This window comes from Peromyscus eremicus, chromosome 6 (genome assembly GCF_949786415.1).
Source record: "Peromyscus eremicus chromosome 6, PerEre_H2_v1, whole genome shotgun sequence".
Taxonomy (NCBI): domain Eukaryota; kingdom Metazoa; phylum Chordata; class Mammalia; order Rodentia; family Cricetidae; genus Peromyscus; species Peromyscus eremicus.
This window is the reverse complement of record NC_081421.1, coordinates 111,225,033-111,247,611: the sequence shown is the minus strand read 5'-3', so window position 1 is coordinate 111,247,611 and position 22,579 is coordinate 111,225,033. Positions and strand designations below refer to the sequence as shown.

The 22,579-nt window shown below is 34.0% G+C and overlaps 1 long non-coding RNA gene across 1 annotated transcript in view; it reads right to left on the bottom strand.

Annotated features, from left to right (window-relative positions):
- Window positions 1–2,494: 2,494 nt before the first annotated feature.
- The window catches only part of LOC131912736 (uncharacterized), a 46,769-nt gene continuing 26,684 nt past the window's right edge, over window positions 2,495–22,579 (bottom strand). The window contains exons 2-3 of the long non-coding RNA XR_009379700.1: window positions 4,194–4,256; window positions 2,495–3,450 (exon numbers count right to left, since the gene is read on the bottom strand). This is a non-coding gene — a long non-coding RNA (uncharacterized LOC131912736). The remainder of the gene's footprint in view (window positions 3,451–4,193; window positions 4,257–22,579) is intronic.

Below are 22,579 nucleotides of genomic sequence, written 5' to 3'. Positions count from 1 at the left end.
AAGTGTCTTATAAGAAACAATTTAGGCTAGATATGATTTATTTTGTCTCACAATATTAGGGATACATCACTATTACAGGCAGACCTGGTTGCAGGCAGCTCCACATCTTCATGAATATAAGGTAGTCTGTTTACATATTTAGGGACAAGGAAGCAGGTAGAGTGTAGCTAGAGTTTTCCTGCCTGGCCCACAGTCAGGACAAATCTCTCTCACCTGCCAGTCCCACAGCCGCTCAGACCCGACCAAGTAAACACAGAGACTTATATTGGTTACAAACTGTATGGCTGTGGCAGGCTTCTTGCTAACTGTTCTTACAGCTTAAATTAATCCATTTCCATTAATCTATACCTTGCCACATGGCTCGTGGCTTACTGGCATCTTCACATGCTGTTTGTCATCGTGGCAGCTGGCAGTGTCTCTCTGACTCAGCCTTCCACTTCCCAGATTTATTCTCCTCCTTGTCCCACCTATACTTCCTGCCTAGCCACTGGCCAATCAGTGATTTATTTACTGACCAATCAGCAACACACTTGACAAACAGACCATCCCACAGTGGGAGAAAGAGAGAGAGAGAGAGAGAGAGAGAGAGAGAGAGAGAGAGAGAGAGAGAGAGAGAGAGAAAGAATGTGGCAGTAGTGGGCAGTGGGCTATTGTCTTCAAACCCACCACCCTCAGAAATTAATTGTCTTTATCTAGGCATTTTCTTTAGCTAAATGACACCATACATCAAACGAATCTAATAAACATTTAGAGGACAGTCCATCCAAACACTAAAGTACAGAATTTTGTCCAAAATTGAGCACATATCAGAACACAAAGACTGTCTTCACATAATCTGTCTGACCACAAAAGAATAAAGCTGGGTGCCATAGGAATAGAAATGGCAGGACGTAGACAGAACTACGGAAACTAAAGAACACACAACTGAATGAAAAATGGGTCAAGAGAGACATCAAGAAGGAAGAGTTTGAAATCCTAAAATGTAATGAAAATGAAAGCATGGCATTCCAAGGTCCATAAGAGGAAATGAACGAAGTGCAAAGAAGGAAGTCTATAAAGTACAACATGCCTACATCAAAAATGCAGTCAGTCCTGCTGCAGTAGTAATAATAAGATATTGCCATTTAGAAAATCGTAGATATTCCTCTGAATATTTGTTTCCTGTTTATTTTCTAGACTTAATTGAATGGCACAAAAACCTTCTTGGAAAACTAGAGATTTGAATGGTAGTTATAGCTTTACTTTTTTAATTGTGATTCGGTGTAAAACACTTTCCATGTCATTAAACTTTCATTTTCTAATTTATAAAATGATAATTCCTCATTTGCTGATGTGATTTTCTGATAGCTCTTCATCCTTGATGATGTATTTTCTCTGAAGTATGAATTATCAGTTAGAGTAAGAATAAGGGAACATTTCAGTAAGGAAAATGGTGCTGTAAAAGTAAGAACATTAATCTAATTTGATCTAAGATTTATGGCTATTACTGTGTATGATGTCTACATGGTAGGTCAAACATATTTCAAGTTCATGAGTGACAATGGGTCAAAGACAGACTGATTTCATGTTATTATGAATTAAACATGATCAGTGTTACTACTCAATTACAGGTGCGATGCTATCTGGTACATGATATGCTGGTTCATTCTGTTCTGTTAAGAACTGAGTTCCTCTCTTGATCTTCAAGTGGAACATTGAGGATCTATTCTGTTCCATTCCTCTGACACACATGTCCTAGTGATAAGCAATCCTAGAATTCTCCTCCACTGGGAAGCATAATTTACACATAGAATATTTATTCAAAACAAACACAAAAGCAACCACAGCAGAGCCACCTAAAATCCATTCCCAGGAGAGAAGATATACTGAACTGAAAATGAAGGGATAGTGAGACACAGTTATATTATAAAATGGAAGTAATATATTGCTGATAGTTCTTCAGAGTTCCACGTGAAGCTCCCCTCACTGGTAATAGTAAACTTCTTATTTACGGCACTGCCATGCTGAAATGTCTCCAGAAAACTAAGACTAGGTAATACTTTGAACTCAATTTTATGAAACTGCCATTCTCAGGTTAAAAATTTTCAAATAGCAATAACTGCATGTTCCAATTTAATATACCAGTTTCTCCTTAGCACCCAGTACAAGTGGTATCAGATACAAAGAATAATTCAGAAAAGCAATCTCCATAGATTCTAAACTTTGCTTTAAGAAACAATTGAAAAAGTAGAAATTGGGACCTTTAAAACATGGATAAGGTTGTGAATATATTTCACATTTTCCATTTTCACAAACATATTCAGGAAAATATGGCATTAATTTTATTCTATATATTAAAGGTAACCTATTTTCACCCATTTGAGTTCTCAGGGGAAAAAAAAAATAGGACTACCAATAAGTGTAATTAGGCTTATTTACTTGGTTCATTTTTCCTAGCAAATGCATTTAAATAATTTTACTTCTTTCATCATTGTTAAATTCAATCTACCGATTACACAAAGGAAAGCAAAAGAATCAAATTACACCGCAGTGAGAGAAAAACACATTTGGGCCCACTGTCTTGATTTCCTATTGTTAAATGAAGCGAGTTAGTTGACTACTAAGTAATGCTTTCTGGAGTCACAATCGAGGCACTTTCTGTTATAGTCTTCTTTTCAAAGTGATAATGCTTTGTTTTACTTAATTTCTTTGCTTATAATTAAAACACAAGCTTCCTGTACTTAATTACTTTTGTTTTGTTCTCAGATTCCCCCTCTTAAGTGACTGTGTAATCAGCGATCAAGTATGTCTCAGGCTTTCAGAACAGCCTAGTGTTTATAAGGTATTTGTACCGCCTCATTTGCTAGGTTGGTCTGAATAAAGATAATAAGGTTGGTATTATTCGGATGCAGATCTGGAACAATGCATTCAATTTATTTTAAGGACCACAACTCTTGCTATTATATATAATCCTCCACCCAGTGGAGGAGAATGCATACTCCATTTAAAGCACAGAATGGGATCCATTTATATCTGAATAACACTTTTCATGAAACATTCACATCCAGATGCTTTAAGAAGATTAGTATTTTTTTGTTAACTGTGGCCATATAAAAATGCAGTTGGCAGCCAGGGAAGACTCTTCTTCATAGAATGTGCCTCTTGGATCAAAATTGCTTCAAACCAGATCATTATCAGCAGCAGAATAGAGAAGAAAGTCGCTTCTGACCAATGGTAGACATGTTTCTGAGCATTCCATCTTGATGAATTTATAAGTGATACTTTTACTGATACACTTACTGTAGCTAGTTTATAATGCATCTGAAATCTGCTATGTGTCATGTTATTAATATTTTAAATTATGAATGGAAAAAATTGAAGGAAAAAATAAATTGAAAAGAATAATGGATGAGGAAAAAAACAATAACTCTGCATGCTGAATCCATTTCATTTACCAATAATTGTGACAGGCTGTGGAGACAATATGAAAGTTTGTTCTCATCATTTGCAGACTCCTCGGCCTTCATCTTAGAAAGCAAGCATAACATTTCTACCCAAAACATGGAAACTTTGATTAGAAACTTCATCTATGTTGCAGGCTCAATATTTGTAGCCACAGGCTTTCCCCTTCAGATCTGGCTGGCACTATCAATTCTAAAATACAATTTTAATCTATAAAAAGGAGCAAAACAAAATTGTATATCTAATTTTGCAAGGTATTTTAGCCAAGACGTATGGTAGGTAGAGACAGAATCCAAAGTCATTTCTTTTTAAAAGTTCAAGTAAAAAAAGAAAGAAAGAAAGAAAGAAAGAAAGAAAGAAAGACGGACGGACAGAAAGAAAGAAAGAACGAAAGAAAGAAAGAGAGAAAGAAAGAAAGAGAGAAAGAAAGAAAAACCTATTGAGGACAGTGAAATCGAACCCACTGCTGTTTACAATGCTTTTCTGGTGCATTATTCTTAAAGCATTTTTATTATTAAAAAAAAACTTTCAGTCTTTAAAGAATTCTAATTCCTTTTAGTAGCTGAATAATACACACACACACACACACACACACACACACACACACACACACAGAGGCAAACAAGAAACCAGCAGCATATGTAAAGCCACTTTCTAATATTGCACCACATTCTATTAAGTTTCACTAATTACAGTGGGGATGAAAATTAATTGAAAAGGCCTCACTCTCTTCACACAGGGGCTGAACTTACACATTATCTTTGGAGTTCGTTCTAAGTGAGCAGTTTCTTCACACTGACTTCAGATCCCGTGACCTAATAGGAACAAATGTGTGTGTAATTTACCAGTGCATTGATGCTGAATGCTGTGATTCAATGTAGCCAAAGCACATAAAAATGACAATATAGTTACTTCCCAATTATCCCACAGCGGCAGAGTAACTAGTGTTTCAATGTAAAGTATAATTGATTCCTAATTACTGCATTTTTGCAAAAAGGCCACAGTCCATAACTTCATTATATAGTGAAAACACAAATAACTATTCATAAGAAAGGAATTAGCATATACTATATGCTTATTTACTGTCTGATTTGTAAATATTTTGCTTTCTAGAGTGCAAAAGGATACAATATGTCACTCAGATGTTCTAAGGGAAAATAAAATGTGTTCTACATTGTTCATTCAGGAAGGAAATAAAATATTGGTAATTTGATATTTGGTATACTCTATACAGCTCATCCCAGCTCTTGAACTATTTCCAAATAAGAAGTAAATAGAAACAAACACCATAAAAGCTGAGGGCTTTTCATTGTTACATACAGTAATAATATTAAGATTTATGGAAAAATAATAATTATATTATTATATTCATATTACATTATATTATGTTATATTCAACAGTCAAAAATGGTATCTTTCATTGTTGAATTTAAAAACTAAAACTATGTTTTTCAATCTTAAACAACTCTTAAGCAATTTTCTTTTCAGGGAAATACTTAAAGGAATGAGATAAAAGGAAGGAAACAGGTTTTAGTTACAGACAAATGTGCAAAAACAATTAGAAGACACACAGAAGGAGAGAGAGAGAGAGAGAGAGAGAGAGAGAGAGAGAGAGAGAGAGAGAGAGAGAGAGAGAGAATGATGGCATAGAATGTCAACTTTTAAACCACATTGGAATTGATTTTTCTTACTTGCACATCTCTTCTTTAAGGAGCTTTATAAATGGGTTTTATTATCTATGACTTGAGCTAACATCCTGATGGTCTGCAAATGATTGGGTGAAATATAATTTAAAATAATTACACTGTAAATTACCTCAGTACTGTAAATTCACATAAGCATCATTATAAACCACTTGTATGTTATAGTATATATGTACCGACTTTTTTGTGTGGGAGGGGTTCTAGGCATATGTATGTCAGGACAGAAAATCCTGTAGAGAATACTTATCTTTGGTATGTCTCGTATTGAACTGGATAAATGCTAGACAAGAAAGAGCTTCAATTCATGTTTTTTCCAATGCTCTTTTTATGGCATGCTAATTAAGGAAATGAGTATTAGGTAAGCATATAATTGAAAACTTAGGTGACCTGTACAAATTCCCTTTGTATGTTATAATCAATTATTATAATTAAAATGAAGCCTTTACATGCTAGCTGCTAGTCCATCAGATAACAAATACTTATCCTGCAGAACATTCCTTGGTGCCTTTGAATGAGACTCATGCCTCCCTTTTCTACTCATTTGGGTTACTCCATTGATTGAATTCTAGGTATTTATAAAGCTATCCATCTATATCATGTACACATAAAAGGGCAAACATTCTCTTTCTTGCTGTCTCCCTCCCAAACCCCACCCCTCTCTCTCTCACACACCACATATGATTCATTTGCTCCTCAAATGTTTATGTGACCATATTTTTGAAAAATCCAGATCTCATAGGGGGTGGTAATTTTCTGTGCTCTTTGGGATCATTGTCACTTGTACATTCCCAGAAGAAGTGACACAAAAGAAGAAATCAGAAAATGTGTCTGTAAGACTCACAGACCTTAGTGGATGATGACCACATGACTTATGGTGTAACATGTATGCTTCCAGGTTTGGTCAAGACAGCTGGTGCCAGAATGATAAATACAGAAAAAGATTACTGATTAGCAATGCCGTGCCAGCTGGAGGAGATGTGGCTCTGAACTAGTTTAAATATCAACAGGATGTCTAGGCCTGCTATATAAGGACAGTTTCTTCCCATATGACTTTTTTTGTTTGTGTGTTGGATATTTAATATTACTTACTTAATTTTGTATTTTCTTTAAAACGTAAATAGATGCCTTCTCCATTCCTTTCTCTCTAACATCTAGCATCTCCCATGTGCTCCACAACACTCAAATTGATAGCCTTATTTTCTTTAATTTTATATATATATATATAATATTCATATACATAAATACATCCATATAAATGGAAATATATAAACACAACCTGCTGAGTCCATTTTTTGCTGTCTTTTATGTATTATTTTTGGACTGATCACTTTTGTAGAAGATAACTAGTCAGGCAGCCCATCCCTGGGAAAGGCTAATTCCCATCTTAGCACTTAGTTGTCTTTAGTTCTTTTTCTGGGGGATGAAAACTGGTGTGGTTTACCACTTTCTACATTAGCATGTTATTGATATTGTCCTTATCCAGGACTTATTCAGGCAGCCATTTCCTAGTATTCTGGCTCTTACTATCTCTCCACACCATTTTCTATGATATTTCCTGGGCAGAGGAGCTGTACTGCATGGGTATCCATTGGGATTAGGTGCCCCGCAATTCACTGGTCTTCCTATTATGTCCATTGTGGAATTCTTTAATTGCTTCATTTGCTGTAGAGATGCCTCTCTGATGAGAGGTGATAGCTGCATTTACCTTCACATACAAGGATAACCTTTCAAATGTAGTTAAGGGATTATGCTGCTCTAAAAATAAGGCTGTGATAGATTCTCTTCTAAGATCTAACTTGCTAGCCCTGGGGAGTTCATGAGATTTCTAGTATAAGGCATGGTTTACCTTCTGTTGAGTGATACTTCAGTATATTTGGACAACTCTTGTTACTAACAACATATGACTGTCACATCTGAATGTTTATGGATAGCTTTTCATGTTGCTAAATGCAGTTAATAGATATCATGGCTGGGTAAGACTACTGATTGCTTTCTTCTCTTGACAGCTTGCATAGTATTTTCATATTCAAGGGAAGCTAGACCATAGGAATGAGACCTTCAGGTTCAATGCAGCTCAAATCATGTCAGTCCTGAGTCTTAAGCTTTCTATGTCTTCAGCAATAGTGGTTTATCTTAAACCTCTGAGAGGCAACCAAAGACAATAGCAATAGCCTATATTGTGTTGTGAGTCACTTGGACTATCCTGACCATACATTGGAAAAGTTTCTCATTTCTGGTACTGGGTACTGGTGTGTTCAGTTTGATATGAATTCTTGTGGATAGTGTTTTTAGCTCATGTGACAAAACATACGTGTGTTGCATATATAATACAAATGCACTTATATGTACAGTATACACCATAATATTTTGAATTTAGAACTTAATTATTTTATTGTGTTCTTTGTTGAGTAAGTAAAATATGTGAAGCAGTAGAAAATTCATTCTTTGATACTGGTCTGTTAGATGATGTTACTAAAACCATTCTGATGGAATGCAAATATACTACCTACTGAAAGTACAAAGGAATAAAGCTTCTTTCCTTTATAAATAGCTTTTATATTTTTTTCTGAATTGATCACTTTAATGAATTTTTCTTTTATACTTTCATGTATTTACCTCTGCCTCTTTCAAGTAAATAAGAGACTACTGATTCTTCCTGACAGCATGGACTCTATCTAGACAGAAGATATGACCTGATGGTTGAGGAACTTTTAATTTTAGCTTTATAAGCATGCTTGTGTTAGTCTCCCTTTTTTTATTACTGATCTTTATGTCCAGATGACTTATCTTACCTTCACTTGTATTATAAATCCTGTAAACAATTGGTTCTTCTACTGCCTTTACAATGGCATAAGTATATGTAAGGTTATCTTAGGATATTGTTTTTGTCAACAGAATAACATTCACCCCTTAATTTGTGTTTTGAGACAGGATTTCACATAACTCCAGCAAGCCTCAAACTCACAAAGACATCTTGAAACTTCTAATTGTCCATTAGCTGCTTCCCAAGAGCTGGTTAAAGGCATGTACCACCTCACATAGTTCCATAGATCAGTATTAGAGTTGTACAGAACCTTTATACATATTTATATATACATATTTACGTGCATGTATGTGTGAGAGAAAGAGAAAGAAATAGAGAGAGAGGGAGGAAGGGAACGAGGGAGGGAGAGAGATAGAGGGAGGGAGGGAGGGAGAAACAGAGACAGAGAAAGAAACTGTCTTACACAATGGTTAACAACTGTAGAACAGGCTAGAGAGCAGAAGTGGAAGTTTAGACAAGAGTGAACTTTAACTTGAGCGGTCAGGAAATTTTATTTCCTCTCCAGGAAACTTGATTTGCCTTTCCCAGCTCTCAAATGATTCAGCAACACTCATCCGTATTTTACTTTAGATGAATTAATGGTAGTTGGCCCCATTTACTTTAGATAAACTGATGGTCATCACTAACCACAGGTAGAATATGCATGTGGTTCACATAAACAGCAAGTTTGAAATCTGATTAAATAAATGTTCCCTCAGCCTAAAAGTTGGCATATAGGACTAATCATTCTAGCCAAGGATACTGTAACAGTATATGATTTAATCTGTCATAAACTCTCAAAGGAAATATGCATACATCCTATTATATATAATTAATTTATTTTTTGAAAAACAATATTTTAAGTTTATTTTTCCTTTAAAAAAATTCATCCAAAAATCAAACTCAGGACCTTGCACATGTAAAATAAAGCATTGCATTATTGAAACATATCTCCATAAAAGAATATACATGCACTGTAATGAAATAAAATACACTTATTGATATTCACATATAAGAATAGCTAAAAATATAAATAAATTAAATTATTAAAAATACCTCATTCTATTTGCCAATAGTACTGTTTCTGACCTCTGTTATAAAAAAATAATTCTAAGTCAATCACAGATATGCAATGTGCAATTTTAGGAAAATAATATCTCTTTTAGACAACTTCTGTACAAAATGAATTTTCTCAAATATTCAATTATCTATACTTTGGAAACTGAACAACATGGACAAATATGCTTACTCTATTCCTTTACTTATTATCTTTAGTCTACTTTGCATGTAACAGCCATCACATGTCATGGTGAGTCACTGAGCTAATATGTATTTACTGCTATCATTTAGAAGATTTATGATGTTATCTTCTAAATTTAATAATGAGATATACATGTTTGATATTTCCCCTGCAAATAGGACTATTTTAAATCAAAATGTCCTCAGAAACCCAAGGCATATAATTTCATAGAGGAAAATGTGTATAACTGATATGATTGATTTGTATGATTTTATATTTGCTATCATTGTTCATACAAACTGAATAGATTAGTGCAAGATATTTTGTTAATGAAAACTGATGAACACTTAAATTTAAAATATATCACCAAAAGAAAAAACAATAATGAACAAGACCACAGCATAATTTTGTGTACCGTATATAGGTATATTCCTTTTTATTAACTTTTCAAATATTATAAGAATCAGAATGTGTGCCTCTAATTTAGTAAGCACACTTAGTTAATAAAAAAACAAAATCTGAATATATAAGAGACAGAATGAGAATGCTGGAATATAAAAATATAAATAAAAACTAAGATCAATTAGTCATTATAATTTTTTCACAACATCTGATGTCATATTGTATAACACAGATTCTGACATTTGGGAATTACATTCTATTTTTTCTCTTAAAAATTCTTTTATTGTTCATGAACACAGCCCCCCCCAAAAATCTTTAATTTAAAGAAATGTAATAAATATCTTTAGATACACTTTAATACAGTTTGGAAAATAATCACCTAAAATCAGAATGTAATCTAGGTAGACAGAAAAGCTTCTCAAACAAAGAGAATATGAAAAACTATAAACTTCTTATATTTACTGTAAAGTTGTTTATACATTCTCCTTTCTTTATCATGAATATTGAGTTAAAAAGATTCTTGTCATAACCCAGACTGTGATTCCTAGGGAAAATAGTTTCACTTCCACTCATGACCTGAGTAGCTTCTACTTATTGTACATGTTGAAGAACTCATCATCAGTATGTAAGCTTAAGTTTCACAAAAGTAAAAAAGAGGAATTGTTATCTTGAGTGCTCTTTTTGCTAGCACTAGAAATTCTGGCACCACAATGTGCTATATATAATTAGAAATCTAAGCACTTAACATACAGTCACTCAGATATTTTAGTAGGAAAATAAATGATGGCATCTAAATTAATTACATAAAATAGAGAGACTTATATTTTTCTATGTTTTTAATTTTTTGTGAAATATATGAGAAGTTATATACAAAATAGTGGTTAAATTTTGACAACATAATGAAACAGTCAAATATATAAAATACTTTTGAATGTTATTTAAATTAAATTATTGAAACCAGCAATACAATGGGACAACACCTGCTTAATATCACTCTAAAGCAAATGGGAGCTTTAGCCTATCGTTGTAAAAGTTTATAAAGAGTGACTCATGTACTATTGTTTATACAGAAATTTACACATCAAATATGGTTTGTTGTGCTTTGAAAAATAGTCTCATTCCTGTAGAGGCTGTATTTGAATTTACTATGTATCTGACACTATCCCTGTATTCTTCACCCTCCTGCTTCCATTTCCCCAGTTCCAGGAAGAAAGATATGTATCTACCATGCCCGCTTTCATTAAATGTACTTAACCATACTTTATATATTTGGGTGTGAAAATCTCAAAATGAAAGCCAGCAGTGAACAATTCACTCAAAAATGACACATGTGCTGAAGTAGCTTGAGACAGTAAGAAAATGGTATCCAATAGGATGCCATTTCTAGAATGAATGATGGAGAAAAAACAGAAATCTGGTTTATCAACCTACTTTAAACATTTAGAAAAGTGAGAATTAGTGAAAACAGATTGCATCATTGGACCAGAGTTAATCTAAGAAAGTAATTTGGGAGACAGAGGACAAAGTGAGACAAATCTTTGGACTACTTCAGTTCATGGCATGGAGTCCCAGTGCAGAATATTAAGTGGACCTCCTAGACAGGCTGGATGTCCACACCTGTAGAAGAGACAAAGTTCAGTGTATGGGCACTTCATGGTGACTAAGATTTGTGCGACAAAGAGAGAAATACAGAGACAGAAAAGGAGAGATAGAGACAGAGACAGAGACAGACACAGACAGGACAGCAGGGGGATAGATAGATAGATAGATAGATAGATAGATAGATAGATAGATAGATAGATAGATGATACATATGTGATAGATTGGTAGATAGAATGATAGATGATAGATAGATATAGATATAGAGAGATGATAAAGAGATAGCTGATAGATACATTGATAGATAGAGACAGATGATAGATTGATTTTATATATAGATGATAGATAGATAGATAGATAGATAGATAGATAGATAGATAGATAGATGACACATAGATGACAGATTGATAGATAGAATGATAGATGATAGATAGATACATATGATAAAGAGATAGATGATAGATACATTGATAGATAGATGATAGATACACTGATAGATTGATTTTATGTATATAGATAGATGATAAATAGATGATAGATAGATAGAGATAGATAGATAGATAGATAGATAGATAGATAGATAGATAGATAGATGATAGAGAGATTAATGATAGAGGATAGATTGATTGATAGATGATAAATAGATAGATGATAGATAGATAGATAGATAGATAGATAGATAGATAGATAGATAGATAGAGATAGATAGATAGACAGACAGATAGCATGTGAATGAATGACAATTCTGAAGCATTGTCTCAAATTTTAGCTGAAATAGCAAATTTTAACATATTTAGAGAATTTCTAATGCAAATACACACTGAACCTAATAAAACACAAAGTAGAAAAGCAAAGACAGTCAGAAGAAAATAAAGGAAGTATGAGTGACCTTTGGGTCAATGTGAAATTCAGTGACACAAATACAGCTAGATCCTAACGAATATAAAAAAAGAGTCAACAAACCTGAAATACAAAAAAAAGAAAAAAATGAATGTGATCTTATCAAACTTTAAAAGCTTTGTTCTGAGAAAGCACTCAGAAGAAATAAAAGGCAAGACAGAAAGGAAACTTTGGAAAATTCACATATGCTACAGAACTCATATGCAAAATATTTCAAATGATAAATCGTGGGAATGGATAGAAAGCACACAAAACCATTGGGCAAAGTATCTGACTGACCCTGTGCTTGTAGTCATGAGTTTTCACAATGGTGCCATCTGGCCTACGCAATTGTTCTTTCCACACCTCAGTGGAATCTTTGTGATTCTTTTATCCTCTTTTAGGGAGATTATGACAGAGCAGGATAGCCTACTTTATGTTGCAAAGTATCACTGGCCATCTGAGTCTAAGTCCTCTGCATGTGACTAGCAGCCCTGGGACTTTCTCCTTACGTCACAGCCCTTAGAGGAATACTCAAGGAAATGAGTGACGACAAAGCAAAGGAGAGCACATGGGAACTATTTGTTCAGAAGCCACTACAACAAGGGACTCGGTAACAGTATTCAGCAAAGCAGGAAATGCTTTATAAGGAAAACTGGAGAGGGTTCCACACTGCTCTGACTCTCTCATCAGTGCGGACAATATGGAGATGGCTAACAAAAGGAGACTACTATATACCATTCCACAGTTGGCCTCTCTCCGCATTTGGCTGATTCTGAGTTTGAGGTGGGTACACAGAACAGTGAACACAGAACATTCACTGACCAATTCTAGAGCCTACTTCAAGGGAAGTTTGAGTTCAGGATTTTATTATATCACATGGTTTGTTTTTGTATACTCATTCACTCACACTAGAATTTTTCATTTTTTAACATCTTAGAATTATAATGATTTTATAAACATTTTTCTCATGAATAATTAGTTAAGAAATTATTCTAGTGCATGCTAGCAGGCTGCCTTTGTGCACATAAAGGTATTCATTGAATAAAGACAGGGTAAGTGGGAATGCTGTAAGAGCCCCTAAGTGAAATTGTGTTCCAGTACCTGATCAGCTAGAAGGACTACCTGAACAGGACATGAAGGGAAGTGATCCATGGATTATTATAGTGTTATTTTCTGGGACGGTACTTTTACCTTTCAAGCATCGAAGCGCCTGGTTGTGTGAAATAAGGTCCTTACAATGAAACTTGTCTATAATGGCGGATAGCTCTGTGGCTCGTGTTTACCCAGCATACAGTTAGGCCTGCCTGATTATCACTTGCCTCTGACACACAACTTTGTGTCAGAATAAAGATGTCCATTAGATGAACAATTCATTATTGAAAGAAAGTTCAGGATTGTATATACTGCATGGTGTTGATGGTGACAACTAGTGAGAAATAGTTACCCTTTAAAATAGAACCTCCGTTCACTGATTTTACCGGTAGTAGCTAGATTTTTTTTTTCAATTTTATGTATTGAATGCACATGTATGTGTTAATTATGGATATATGAATTAAACATGGATATATATTGGTATATATACAAATGCATACGTACATAGGATACTTTGTTTATCCCAATCCTTAAGCAATGCAATATAACAATTATGTGATATTTATATTATGTTAGACATTGTAAGTAATATAGAGATTTTAATTATATAGAAGAATATGCATAGGTTGTGAGAAAATGCAATTTTACAAAAGAATTGAGCATTGGTGGATTGAGATACTCTCCTGAGTCCATGAACTAATCTCTCTTGGACACTAGAGGAAAACTGCAATAATGGAAGAGAGTAGGGATCATGTTAAATTTACAGCAAAAACCTGAATGTTCTGCAGTCTTGGTGGCAAGCACAGTAACCTACTAAGTCTTCTCATTAGCTGCTAAAACTTACATTTTTAATACTTTAACAAATGTTTAATATAATTACACCTTAAGTTAGCATGCTAATATAACAACAGGAAAGCATTATATTAAAATAATGAATGTCATGGTTGTCATTACTCGAGTAATATTCATATTTATTGTCATCTATATAACAATAGTGGGTTTAGTTTTAGTTAGATGAAGAATGATCAGATTTGCGGTGACAATACTACTAAAAAGTGGTGTATTAAAATGTTATGAGTGTAGTTTAATGATCATACTAAAATGTTGTTTTCTGTATGGCAGATGGTTAGATTTTAATGTGTGCAGATCTGAGTTTAGTACAAGGTCTGTCATCTCTATAACTTGTATTTCAGCTTTCTCTATGCTTTAGTTTTTGCATATACGTGGTGTGATGCCTACAGTACCTATGGTGCAGTAATTCAGACTTTCAGTGAGTTAATGATCACAACATCTAACATGTTACCTGAAGTTTCTAAACCCTCTGCTGAATTTCAGCTGCTTATTTCCCAATCCTTCAATGTTCTCACAACCAACTATTGTCAACCAGTTCCCCTTAGAACCTTGTAATAGTAATAAGTTTGTTTGGTTTGGTCCATTTTTTTCGTCCAAGTAGTGTCAAAAATTCTAAATTTCAAAAATTATTTTTTTCTCTTTCATATAAATAGATTTTTTTAATTCACATAATATATCCTGATTAAGATTTCCCCTCCCTCTGCTCCTACCAGTTACTCCCTACCCACCACTCTCTTCCCAGAACTACTCTCTTCCTCTCTATGATTACAAAATAATTAGGCTTCTAATGGATAATGGTATGATGATATAATCTGATTTAGATAAAACAAAAACTAAAACATCAGATTTGGAAAAAAAACAGAAGAAAAAGAGCTCAAGGGAGAGCAGAAGAAATAGATTTGTTTGCACAATCATCAATCACATTAAAAAATTAAACCGAGAGAAAAATATATATGAAGGGCCTGGTGTAGACCTCTACAGGCCCGGTGATGATTCCTCATCCTCTATGAACTCATATGAGCTTTGATCATGTTGACTTAGAGGGTCTTGTTTTCTTGGTTTCCTCCGTCCCCTCTGGCTATCACTCGATTGGTCTCCTCTTCCTTAGAGTTCATTGTTACTGGAGGAGATGGAATTGATGGACCATTTAGTACTGAGTGTTCCAAAGTTTTTCACTCTGTACATAATTTCTAGCTGTGAATCTTTGTGTTTCTTCCCATCTGCTGCAAAAGGAAACTTCTCTGATGATGGTGAGCAAGTCACTGATCTCTGATTGCTTTAAAATCCCTTTTTGATCAGAATAATTTCTGACAAGAAGGCTAAAACTATTAATAAGACTGAGAGGTCATTTATGATCTAAATCTCAATGTGTTTTCTAGTTCTTCTAGTTTCAGAGGTATTGGACTCTATCTTCAAAGGTTTTCTGATTATTGTTTTCTATTTCCAAATAATAGTCAAATTAACAAACAATGGTCAAGGTCACCCATCATCTCTTTTAGCCATTGACCATATTATATTTCCCTTTTCTCCCCTTCCCATGACTCCCATTTCTTTCCTTTCTCAGGGTAGCTTTATTTTTCCTGCTTTCATGTCATGTAAACACATATATCTGATTTTATGGATCCATGTAATATATATGATCCACAAATGAAAGAAAACAAGCAATATTTGTCTTTCTAAGTTCAGCTTACTTTATTTAATACACCTCGTAAAAAGAACTAAAACCAATACTCTCAAATTATTTCATAACATAGAAACTTAATGGGCATTTTTCTAATTATTTTAACAAACCCACTATTACTCTTGATATGAAAAATACACACACAAAGACCCAAAAAGAAATAGAACTGTAGACCAACTTCTATTATAAATGTAGATGTAAATTTATCAATATAATACTTGGAAACTTCAAGAACACATCAAAAAAGAGTATCCACGATGATCAGGTTGGCTTCATCTCAAAGGTTCAACACAGGCAAATCAATAAATATAATCCACTACATAAACAGACTGAAGACCAAAATCCCCTCCATAATTTTATTGGCTGCAAAAAAACTCTTTGACCAAATCCATTGTCCTTTCATGAAAAAAGTCCTGGAAAGACTAGGTATAAAAGAGCCATACCTCAACCTAATGAAGAACTTATATCAAGCCCATAGCCGACATCAATCTAAAGAGGGAGAAACTCATAGCATTTCCTCTAAAATCAGGAACAAGTCAAAGATGTCTGTTCTCTCCATAATTACTCAGTATAATACTTGAAATCTTAGATAGATAAATAAAACAGCTGAGTTCAAGAGCATACAACTAAAAAAAGGAGACTATTTATTTGCAGATGATATTATTTTAGAAAGAAAAGATACTAAATATTTCACCAGGAAATTTCTATTGCTAATAATTACTTCTAGCAAAGTTGCAGGGTACTAAATTCACACACACACACACACACACACACACACACACACACACACACACATACACACACACACATACAGTACTCTTCCTATATACAGATAAATAACACACTTAGAAAGAAATTAGGGAAACAGTACCTTTCACAATATCATCTTCATATATTTGCTGCTATTTCTTAACACTTACCATTTAATCTTCCACCTGCTTAAGATCTCTCAAGACTACTCAGATCATTATTATAATATGCCTGCTACATTCACATACCACCTTGTGTTTTTCCATCACAAATAACCATGCTTCTCCTTATGGTTTCCTTTTATTTGCTGCTTACAGTTTCCATTATTTGGTACACATCATATTTAGTATACCTTAGCTAATTAAATCTGGTATTTTAAACTATCTGATTTTCATAATTTTCTTTTTAAATAAAAACATGCAACCAGAATTGTACCGTAAATAGATTTACATTCCCCTTTAGTAATAAAATAAGAGAATTAAGTAAATATTGCAGGTATACTAATAAGTGAGTATGAATGTTTTCTTTGTGATCACAATGTGGAAATAGCTTGTGGAAGACTTTACTTCCACAGTGTCACCATGTAGACAATGAAAAAATGATATGAGTTCTCATTTTTCAGATTTCTGCATAAAAGCCTTTAAATCCATTGACAGCAGTAATATCTTTCATTTCCTCTATCGAAGAGTAAAGCACTATATTTCAGTAAACAAACCTTGGGAGAACTCATATGTCTAAATATATTTGATAGATAAATGAACATCATCAAAACTAATGCTCTGCTTAATGGATATATGACTTTTCTAGCATCCATCCATTTGTGTGTGAATGCAGCAATACGTATAGGTGGTCTTCTAGTCAATTATACCTCAGCTGAGCATGACAGGAGGAGTACACAAGAAAACAGCCTCCTTGAGGAAGCAATAATGGAGAAAAACAGGACAAATGATCATGAGGTATTAAAGCATTGCCTCATAAATCTGCACCAATGCTGACAACACTTCAGCTCTGAGAATGACAAACATTTCCTCTTACTCACACTCTGCAGTGAAAGATTCCAAGCTAATGATCTCATTCTGCCAAAGCCATCATCCACCCAATGTGTGATTTCAAAAACAAATGCTTCTATATTTCATATAGTGATCTATAAAATGCAAGCATTTTTCTTAATACCATTCAATCCAGCTATTTTCATTGTACTTTATAAAATTATAAATTTAGCTAGTATGTACATAAATTGCTAGCATTACACAAAATTCATGTGATATTTAAGAAAAGTAGGTTAATTGTGCAGTTTAGGAATGATGTCTTAATGTACCTGATGCTCAGTATTATGTTCTTAACAAATTTGTTTTTAACTAAATGCAAACAGCTAAAGGTCTAATTCTGAATCAGAGTTTGTGAGCTGAGGAAAATTTGAAGCGATGGCGGTATTATTCCAGGCTAAGTTAAAAATGCATCCTTTTTGTTTCCTGATTCATATTATTCTGATTAACTAGTAATCTAGCTAAATTTTATCAATATCTAAATAGTTACATAATTTTAAAAATTAGAAGTCAGATGTTTAATGATGGGTTTTGAAAGCATTCATGGACAATTACTGAAAATTAAGCAAAGTTAAGAAATGAATTAACATTAACTGATAGGATTTAAACTTCTAATTGTTTGAAAACATTTATTCTCAAGTAATTCATTAAAATTATAAAACTTATATGTACAGAAAATAGAACACTGGTTATATAGGACATGTATAGGAATAGGAAAATACTGTGAATGGATACAGTACTTATGTTTTAGAGTGCTAGAAATATTCAATATTATGCTTTGTTGATTGCACAACTCTAATGTACTAGAATCTTAATTTTATATCAAATGGGTAAATTTTATATCAATGATGCTAGCAAAATTGTATTTTAATAAAGGAATGCTGTATTATAAAGGGAATAATGTACCTTCAGCTTTTCCAGTGTAGGCATTACTATGTAGTCTTAAGCTTGATTGGCATTGTGTGTGCATTTCTATGTATTGAGAGGTTCACACAAAGGGTATCTGATTCAGTACACTTAAAAAGCAACAACATGTGTGTAGTAGCATGAATCTTAATGGGTCTTACTAAAAACCCGGAACCAGATACTATGGTAAATACTGAAAGATCAGAGAAACAAAGGAACAAGTTGCAGCCACCTCTCACCTCACCAACTCCTCAGCCAAAAATACTGAGCTCCACTCACCTCCCGCCTTATATTCCTTTTCTCTGCACAGCCATATCACTTCCTGTCTCAAACTCCCTCGTGCTGAGTTTAAAGACATGTGCCTCCGAGGTACTGGGAGCAAAGGCATGAGATCCCAAGTGCTGGAATTATATGCCACCACTATGGCTAACTAGTAGCTGTCTTTGCCCTCTGACCTTCAGGCAAGCTTTATTTGTTAGAGCATACACAAAGTATCACCACGCATGTGTGTTTTTTCAAATGATAATGAAAAGATTTATGATGACATATTTAAAAACAATGCCAATATTTAGATGTTTTAAATCATCCTGTTATCTTTAAACTGTAGCCAGCATTAACATAGATTATTCATATGTACAATGAATATCATATTTTAATCAATTAAAACATTTTTGCTACAGATTTTTATGATTCTATAAAACCCAGAATGTATAATTTAACTTAAAATATCATATCATTATATAAAGCTGTGCTGTTCTGGTTAGTTCTAACCAACTTGGAATGAGATAAAATCCATTGAGAAGAGAGTCTTAATGATGTTTAGCTACATCATGTCAGTCTGTGTGCATTACTAGGGGCATTATATTGGTTTTGACATATGTAGGAACACTTAACCCACTGTAGGTAAGGCCATTCACTAGACAAGGCATTTTGAACAGCACAAAATCAGAGAAAGCTACCTAAGTGTAAGAGAGGATGTATGCATTTATTCTTCCTGTACCCTTGACTGTAGACACGATGCTTTAAGTTCATGCCTTCAATTCCCTAAAGTAATGGAATCTGTATCTTAGAAATAAGAGTGAAATGACCCTTCTCATCCATTTGCTGCCTTTCATATGAGTTTTTGGCACAGCTACCAAAATGAAAGTAGAACTTGAATGGAGTTGTTGCTGTAATGAACCTGATGTTGATTTTGGAAGAATGTGGAAGACATTTGAACTTTGGGCTGCTAAATCCACCCAGTGCTGTGGATAGAGCTTAATGGATAGGTCTTATGGGGACTGGGAAGAGGAGAATGCTGAAAGAAATGCAGACATCTGAGGCCTGGCCCATCTAGGTTTAAAGGAGGAACAAGCACTTTATTAAGGAACTCATCCAAGGCTTGTTAGTGTGATGTTTTGGCTAAGAATGTGTGCTGCTGGTCCGGCTGAGGCTGAAGAATAAGTTATGACTGATATGAGCTATCACCACTGAGATGAACTATTCTGTGATTCATTGGGACAAGCTTTATTAAAAACAATTTTCTCTCTTTGCTGTTCTGTTGATTACTGTTGCATCCTTATATTATATCCAAATGCCATTATATGATAATTTCTGAGTTATGGACACTTGTTGAATCTTATACCAATGGTAAGCAAAGACTGACATTTAAAACTAACCAGAACAATCTGGTTCTTATCCTTTTGGCACACAATCAAGTCACGGCAATCACTTTCCACCCTTTGTCTGTAACTCACATATTGCTGTCAGAATACACAATACAAAATACAACCCAAAAAGCCCTCAACATCTTTAAGACATTCAAAAATTTAAAAATTAAAGTCCCAGTCAAGGAGCCAGCATCTGATATAATGTTCTTTAGCCTTGCTGTTTTCATCACTAATTAATGTTATTTTTAGTAAGGTATTTGGAAGAGTAAGCAAGGCATCATTTTTAGTTTTATTGAAATGCAAATGGAATTAAAGGTGTGTTTTGTTTTGTTTTTTCCAAAGACTGTGCTCATTTCTTCAAACAATCATACTCGTTGGTCCATCCCTCCTTGTATCCTAGAGGAATTTCTCAATTAGGAGTGACTCAAGTCCTCTGTTTACATTCTTACATACAATCAGCCATAAAACTTACAGACATTTCCTCCTCAGACCCTTAGGTTAACTCATTTCAGGTGGGCCTCATTTGTCACGTTCAATCGTGTAACGGCATGGAAATACCAAAATTAATTTCCCCAAACATTCTAAAAACACCTGGAAAAAATGTGATAAAATGATACTCCACAATATAGACTCATGTTTGACTTCATGGAATAAACAACTAACATCAAGCAAGTGTAGACCACACCCAAAGTATTTACAGAACAATTAACGTGACACTGCACCTATTATCTCAAAGCTGGACATAGTTGTTACGACTAATAGTTGTTCAATTTTCAATCTGTAATGAATATCTCCATTTGTCACTTTTAATCTGCTGTGATGAGATGTCCCTTCCACCTTAGAAAATGAATGATACTTAGCTGTGTCGTAGTCTGTTGTTGTTTACTTAATTTGCTGTGGCATTTTCTTTCTTTTTCTAAATTTTTATTTCTTGTGTGTCAATATTTTGCCTGCAGGTTTGCATTTGCACCACATGAGGGCCAGAAGTGGGCAATAGAAACTGTGAAACTGGAGTTACAGACAGTTGTGGGTTGCCATGTGGGTACTGGGAATTAAACTTAGATCCTCTGAAAGAGCAGCCAATGACTTTAGCCACTGAGCCATCTTTCTAGCCCTGTAGCCTGCTCTTGAACACTCATGCTCCAAGGAGTCAGGATGTTTGAGGATAATTTAGGGGTAAAATAAATTATAACTAAAAGCATTCAGAAAATATTGAACCCTGCCAAAAATTCTCATTGGAGAGAATTTTATAAAATTACATCTTTCTTTTCTTGTTGAACAGATACAATTGGTTATCTTGTGAGAACAACAGTAAATATCACTTGGTACATAAATGAAGATGGGAAGAAAAAATATACTCAGTGAAAGTGGCAGATTATCTGGAAACTGTACTCTTATATTTGCTGCATTTGCATACAAATTGATCCAGAAACCTGTCAGCTGACTCCATTAGTGAGGTCAAGAATAACATGCAGACTTAATCAAACCCTGCTAAGGCTTTTGTTGGTGCACTGTCCCTGGGAATTAAAATTCTTAAATATAAAATTATGCTTTCTACTGTATTTCCCTCCTTCCTTGTATAATTTCTAATGTAAAATCATAATTAAATGTCATTAGATGATCCCCTAGTTTCCATTTTTCACTTCAAAACTATTGATACCTGTCATCCTTGTAACTTGAATTCAACTTTGAGACATAACTGGCACGTGGTGGAATTTAGAGTGGCATACAACATGAATGAATTGTTTCGGATGTTGGAGAAAAATCTGAGAGTTTGAATTAAAGTTCTCAGTAATGCAACAGAAGAGATCTGAGTACAATAAGCTTTTCTCTTGCTTCTCTGTTTCTGCAATTGCTATGAATTCATTTCACAGATATCCTTTATTTGAAAACACTGTATCAAATCATATTCTGTAATATGGCAATCAAAAATTTCCCCAACAATATTCCTATTAGGTAAAGTTTAAAAATATTGTATCTAGTAGCTCAAATATTATTGAAGTACCCTCACAAGTATTTAAATAATGTTCAATGGAGCTGAGTGAGCCAAAGGCTGTGGTAAATATTCCCATACTGTCCCCACCAACATTTCCTTTCTGACCCTAAGCCTTCTACATTAAGCTCAAACAATGTTGTTGTTTTTGTTTTTTTTTTAACAATAACTTGTGATAATGAACCTTGTCCTATAACAATTTTTATTGTGTTGAGAATGGGAGGGAATGCAGTTTTCTTTTCATAATCTCAAAACAAAGATGATTTTCTTGAATGGGAAATGAATACTAGATAAAAATTCGATGTCAATGTGTAGGTGACAGAACTCTATTTAGCTGCTCTTTTCTGATGCTTGGTGAGTACATGGCACATGCCATGGACTTTGAGGATTTATACTTTTCTTTTTTTGCTCTGCTAGAGATTTATCCCAGGAATTTTCACACAAGTAGCTTTATCACTGAACTATTCCATATACCAAATTTCAATTAACTGAAAGGATCATTTCTGATTATCTATAAAAGTGAAAGATTATGACTACTTT